A 6,592-nucleotide genomic window follows, 5' to 3' on the forward strand; every position below is an offset into this window, starting at 1 on the left:
TAATCATGACACTAAAAGACTTCCAAAGTTTGCGAATGATTCCCAAGCCATTTTGAGAGTTAAAAAGGAATCCCGTCGGTGTGGCTCGGTTGGTAGAGCGGACGTGCCAGCAACCTGAGGGTTTCAGGTCCAACCTGCTTCCACCACCCTTGTCACAGCTGTTGTGTGCTGGGGCAAAACACTTTACCCACCTGCTCCCGGTGCCACCCACACTGGTAATAAATATATCTGAGATAATGTAAAGCACTTTGAGTCCCTAAATTCGTGATGCAGAGTCCACAAAAATGCTAATCAAGCAGACTTTGTGAGAACCAACAACGATTACTTGTGGGAAAAATTATGATCCAGAACCTAATATTTTTGAGCCCGAACACAAGGAGGATAAGCAATAGATTTTAGAAGCAGAGTGCTAAACGCATGTAGCTTTATTAAAACGCTATAGCATCAGCAACATTGCTAGGTGCTAAACATACAAACCAGCTGTAATAAACCAAAATAAAACAAACACTTACTGTACAACTTCCACTCTTGCTGGGATGCCAACCGACGGGAGGCTCACATATTCCGTTTAGATGAAGATTCAATCACAATCCTCAAAGTGGTTAAAAAAAAAGTTGCTGCAACTAAGTTTTTTTTGCCATCTTGGGGGATATCAAAGTCCACCACCCTATTGGTCCATGGCCACATTTGTCTACCAGGTGAGAAATGCATGAATTATAATCTAGAATTTACTTTTAGCAGGTTTCAGACGAAGCAAAAATAGCCACCGGCTCAGTGTGTCAACAATAACAGCGTAAGCTAGAATTAGCTTACTGCTAGCAATGCGCTTAAATAGGCCGTCTGTGTTAGCACTTATAACAATATCACTCATATTTGGTTAATTTTCGGGTCACGACATGTAAATGGAGTATTGTTGCCGGTTTCTGGACGTTTTAGAGAGGGTATAATGGGCGCAATAGAGGACCCTCAATCTATTTACTCAATTGTCAGCTATTTATTTATGATTTCGAATACATAAAAAAAGCTGAGCATATGTGTTGTCTTACAAACCCCGTTTCCATATGAGTTGTAAAATAGTGTAGATGTAAATATAAACGGAAAACAATGATTTACAAATAATTTTCAACCCATATTCAGTTGAATATCCTACAAAGACAACATATTTGATGTTCAAACTGATAAACTTTTTTTTTTTTTTGCAAATCATTAACTTTAAAATTTGATGCCAGCAATACGTGACAAAGAAGTTGGGAACGGTAGCAAGAAATACTGCTAAAGTTGAGGACGGCTCATCAAACACTTATTTGGAACATCCCACAGGTTTGCAGGCTAATTGGGAACCGGTGGGTGCCATGATTGGGTATAAAAATAGCTTCCCAAAAAATGCTCAGTCTTTCACAAGAAACAATGGGGGGAGGTACACCCCTTTGTCCACAACTGCGTGACCAAATAGTCAAACAGTTTAAGAACAACGTTTCTCAAAGTGCAATTGCAAGAAATTTAGGGATTTCATCATCTACAGTCCATAATATCATCAAAAGGTTCAGAAAATCTGGAGAAATCACTCCACGTTAGCGACATGGCCGGAAATCAACATTGAATGACTGTGACCTTCGATCCCTCGGACGGATTTTTATCAAAAACCGACATCAATCTCTAAAGGATATCACCACATGGGCTCAGGAACACTTCAGAAAACCACTGTCACTAAATACAGTTTGTTGCTACATCTGTAAGTGCAAGTTAAAGCTCTACTATGCAAAGCGAAAGCCATGTATCAACAACATACTGAAACGCCGCAGACTTTTCTGGGCCCGGGATCATCTAAGATAGACTAATGCAAAGTGGAAAAGTGTTCTGAGGTCTGACGAGTCCACGTTTCAAATTGTTTTTGCAAATATTCTACATCGTATCATCTGGACCAAAGGGGAAGCGAACCATCCAGACTGTTATCGTCGCAAAGTTGAAAAACCAGCATCTGTTATGGTATGGGGGTGCAAAAAAAAAAAGTACCAATGATTGTCACACACACACTCGGTGTGGTGAAATTATCCTCTAAATTTGAGCCATCACCCAACCCCAGGATTGTTATGTGAGTAAAGTGGCTCCTATTGCCTAATGAGACCAATATGAGATATAGTAAGTGGTAGAGATGTGCGGTTTGCGGTCTCATCCGCGGAGTCCGCGGATAAACCGCGGGTCGGGCGGGTGACATGACGAAAAAATAGATTTTAATTAGATTCGGGCGGGTGGCGGTTGAACCATTCGGAAATATTTGACATATATGGTTCAGGGATCGGTATCCTTTACCATTCATAGCGCTATCTAGGTCCCGTGTCACAATGCGAAGAAGACAATAGGAGACGCATACATTCTCCAGAATGACTGCCGACGGTCACCCAGTTAATAAGTATTAGGGTGTGCTATGAAGCCAATGGCTTTGTCGCCTTCTACAGCATGTACGATGTGCTTGTCACTCCAGCAACATGTTGTATGTGGCTTCCGCAGACTCACGCACACGACTGCAAGGCATACTGGGTGACATAGAGTACACTTATGGTTGTGATATAAACAATTTTAACACTCTTAGTAATATGCGCCACGCTGTGAAGCCACATCAAACAAGAATGACAAACACATTTCGGGAGAACATCCTCACAGTAACACAACAAACGCAACACAACAAATACCCAGAATCCTTTGCATCCATGACACACCCTGACTATTTTATACACCCCGCTAGCAGCAAATCCCGCCACCCCCCACCCATGCGTCGGTAAGGTAGGCGGGGTTGGAGGCGCGGGGGTGTAAAATATATTCAGGAAGTGTCACGGATGCAAAGGATTCTGGGTATTTGTAGTGTTGCGTTTATGTTGTGTTACTGTGAGGATTTTCTCCCGAAATGTGTTTCACAGCGTGGCGCATATTAGTAAGAGTGTTAAAATTGTTTATATCCCAACCATCAGTGTACTCTGTATCACCCAGTATGCCTTTCAATCGTGTACGTGTAATTGCGGAAGCTGAATACAACATATTGCTGGACTAACAAACGGTTTGTACATGTTGTTGAAGTTGTCAGAAGCAATGGCTACACAGCACGCCCTTATTGTCATCCGGATGAATACCGTTGGATGTTCGCCAGAACATTAGCGGCTCCCGTTGTCTTCTTTACTATGTGAAACGGGTTTAAATAGCTCTTTGAGTGGTAAAGGTGGCCGACCTCTGATGTATTTCAACGGGCGGGTGGCGGGCGCGCGGTTACGGTTCTGATAGAATGTCGTTTCGGGTGGACGGCTGGTGGATGACGACTTTGGTGATGCGGTTGAGGATGATACAATTGCCTATCCGCGCATCTCTAGTAAGTGCTCATAGTAGTATATTGACAGCAGTAAATCTATATTAAAAAAATATCCTATATTATGTCTACAACTTATTCCTACAATTTCAAGTCAGATTATAATGCTTATCTTTTCTCCAAGCTTATACAGGGAGTGACATTAAAAGCTATAAAGGTTGTCTGTTTAGTGTTTGCAGTATATGGTGGGGTGAGGAGAACAAGAAAGTTTTGCGAATGTCATCTTCCATCCATCCATCCATCCATCCATCCATTTTATACCGCTTGTCCCTTACGGGGTTGCGGGGGGTGCTGAAGCCTATCTCAGCTGCATTCGGGCGGTAGGCGGCGTACACCCTGGACAAGTCACCACCTAATCACAGGGCCAACACAGATAGACAGACAACATTCACACTCACATTCACACACTAGGGCCATTTCCATTCATCCATCCATTTTTACTGCTTGTCATGCCTAAATAAAAAGTAGTCTTTGTTTATTAGCAATAGGTTTTCAAAAAAGTCACAAAAAAAGAGGTTAAATGTTTTCATACATACCAGATACAAAATGAGCAAATCAAATTTGAATGTTATTCACATTATTTACGTCCAAATTATGTTTGAGGCTTGCAAGACATATTAGGTCTCTGCTTTTTGTAGATGATGTGGTCCTGATGGCTTCATGTGGTCGGGATCGTCAGCTCTCACTGGATCGGTTTGCAGCCGAGTGTGAAGCGACCGGAACGAGAATCAGCACCTCCAAGTCCGAGTCCATGGTTCTCGCCCGGAAAAGGGTGGAATGCCATCTCCGGGTTGGGGAGGAGACCCTGCCCCAAGTGGAGGAGTTCAGGTACCTACGAGTCTTGTTCACGAGTGAGGGAAGAGTGGATCGTGAGATCGACAGGCGGATCGGTGCAGCGTCTTCAGTAATGCGGACGTTGTACCGTTCCGTTGTGGTGAAGAAGGACCTGAGCCAGAAGGCAAAGCTCTCAATTTACCAGTCGATCTACGTTCCCATCCTCACCTATGGTCATAAGCTTTGGGTCATGACCGAAAGGATAAGATCATGGGTACACGCAGCCGAAATTAGTTTCCTTCGCCGGGTGGCGGGGCTCTCCCTTAGAGATAGGGTGAGAAGCTCTGTCATCCGGGAGGAGCTCAAAGTAAAGCCGCTGCTCCTCCACATCGAGAGGAGCCAGATGAGGTGGTTCGGGCATCTGGTCAGGATGCCACCCGAACGCCTCCTAGGGAGGTGTTTAGGGCACGTCCAACCGGTAGGAGGCCATGGGGAAGACCCAGGACACGTTGGGAAGACTTTGTCTCCCGGCTGGCCTGGGAACGCCTCGGGATCCCCCGGGAAGAGCTAGACGAAGGGGCTGCGGAGAGGGAAGTCTGGGCTTCCCTGCTTAGGCTGCTGCCCCCGCGACCCGACCTCGGATAAGCGGAAGAAGATTGATGGATGGATGGATGGATGGCTTGCAAGACATAATCACCGTCTTCCTTTTTAGAAAGTTGTGTTTTTCACAACTTTGTGCAGTTTCAATAGTAAAATACTGTACATGTTTGAATCTGTTTGCTCAATTTTGACAAAACACTGCAAGAGTTAACCATTTAGCTTTAGCAGAGATGTTAACAGTCCCTTTCACAGACAATATATTGTTGTGCTTTCCTCTACCATTGCTTATGTCTGGTTGTTGTTGTTACATGAAAACTTTTAATATGAACCACACTGCACCTTTTGCAAGAAAACACTTACCGGTATATGGCAAATCTGAAAAATGGTTGTTGTGATGTTTGCTCATATTTTTTTTCAAGTAGTTTTCAATAGAGATGCTTCCGGTGTGTTTAGTTTGTTTACCCATTCTGTTTTCCAACGTGAAAGAGCAGTGAATCAATTCATATACTTACAATTCATTCTGACCCTCTGATTTTCATTTATGCTTTTGTACTTTTCTGTCCGTAGGGATGTGAAATGGTCTTAAATCACATTCATTATGTTCTTTAAAAAAAGTCTTAAAATTTGACTTGTTGAAACCCGCAGAGGCCCGGATAGACTTTGGTCCACGTGTTAATATATTGGCCACTCAGAAACATGCAGGCCATGTTTCAGCGAGAGAGGGATATTGGGGGGGGGGGGGGGGGGAAGAGATTAAGATAAAATATTACCTGTTGGAAAACCTGCCCTCATTTTTTACAGGCTCCCTCGCACATCTGCTATTATTGTTTGACATTCTGTCACAAAGAGAGTTGGATTATTGAAGGGTAGACTATGTAACAACATGGACGTGATCCTGGATAAATCTGGCTTGTACAGGCGGGATCGTCTCTGCAAGAGGGATTATAGCAGAAGGGAGAATAAAGCAATATGGATGTAATCTTATGTTATCTTCTGTTTCATGTTTTATGAAACCTACTGTTATGAAAAGATTCATACATTATTATTAATATTAGAACCATAATTACAATTAGGTAATAAAACCAAACAATACAATTAATTCATCTTGCTTTTTCCTATTCCACAATGATCCAAAAAAATGCATGCATTTTTCTGATCCTGTTCCTCGTTCATGATTATTATTGTATAAATAAACAAGGAAACAACAGTGACATAAAACGTTGGACTCAATACCTCAAAACCCAGACATAACAGAATGATCTAAATTTCCAAATTCCAAACAATGGCACTATTATTTATTTGAGCCCATTGTTAGGACTATTTATTTGCATCCAGTGACCCGTGAGCTTTCCATCTGACAGCATTTTACTGCAAAAACATATTGAATATCAAACCCTATTTGCATGTCTGATCACGGAAGTGGTGTATGTTTCATTAAAATGTATCATGCGTGGCTGTAGCAGGGATTAAAATCCCCACCGACCCCCTCTTGCGTCTCCCACTACTAGATTAGCGCCCTTTGACCTTTAATCTCAAGTAGGATTACATCCCTAATGTATTTACTTGGATTTCATCAAATTTGGGCACCAGGAAAGTTTTTGTTGTAAAAAGATATATTTAGAGCGTTACTCTAAATACTATCCCCTCATGTGGTGAGCACTGAATGAGGAATATCTTAATAACCAGTAGGCATTGTTTTAAAAATTCATCTCAACTGTCACTTTTCTTAAATTACTACTCTAATGCAGCAACGTTATTGAAACCCTTAGGCAGACTTCAATCCTGGATAGGCTTTAAAGAAATTATAAAGCCCAAATAACTTCCGCATTACCCCCAAAATCCCCATAAGATTGGTTGGTGCTA

This window comes from Nerophis ophidion, linkage group LG08 (assembly GCF_033978795.1).
Source record: "Nerophis ophidion isolate RoL-2023_Sa linkage group LG08, RoL_Noph_v1.0, whole genome shotgun sequence".
NCBI lineage: Eukaryota > Metazoa > Chordata > Actinopteri > Syngnathiformes > Syngnathidae > Nerophis > Nerophis ophidion.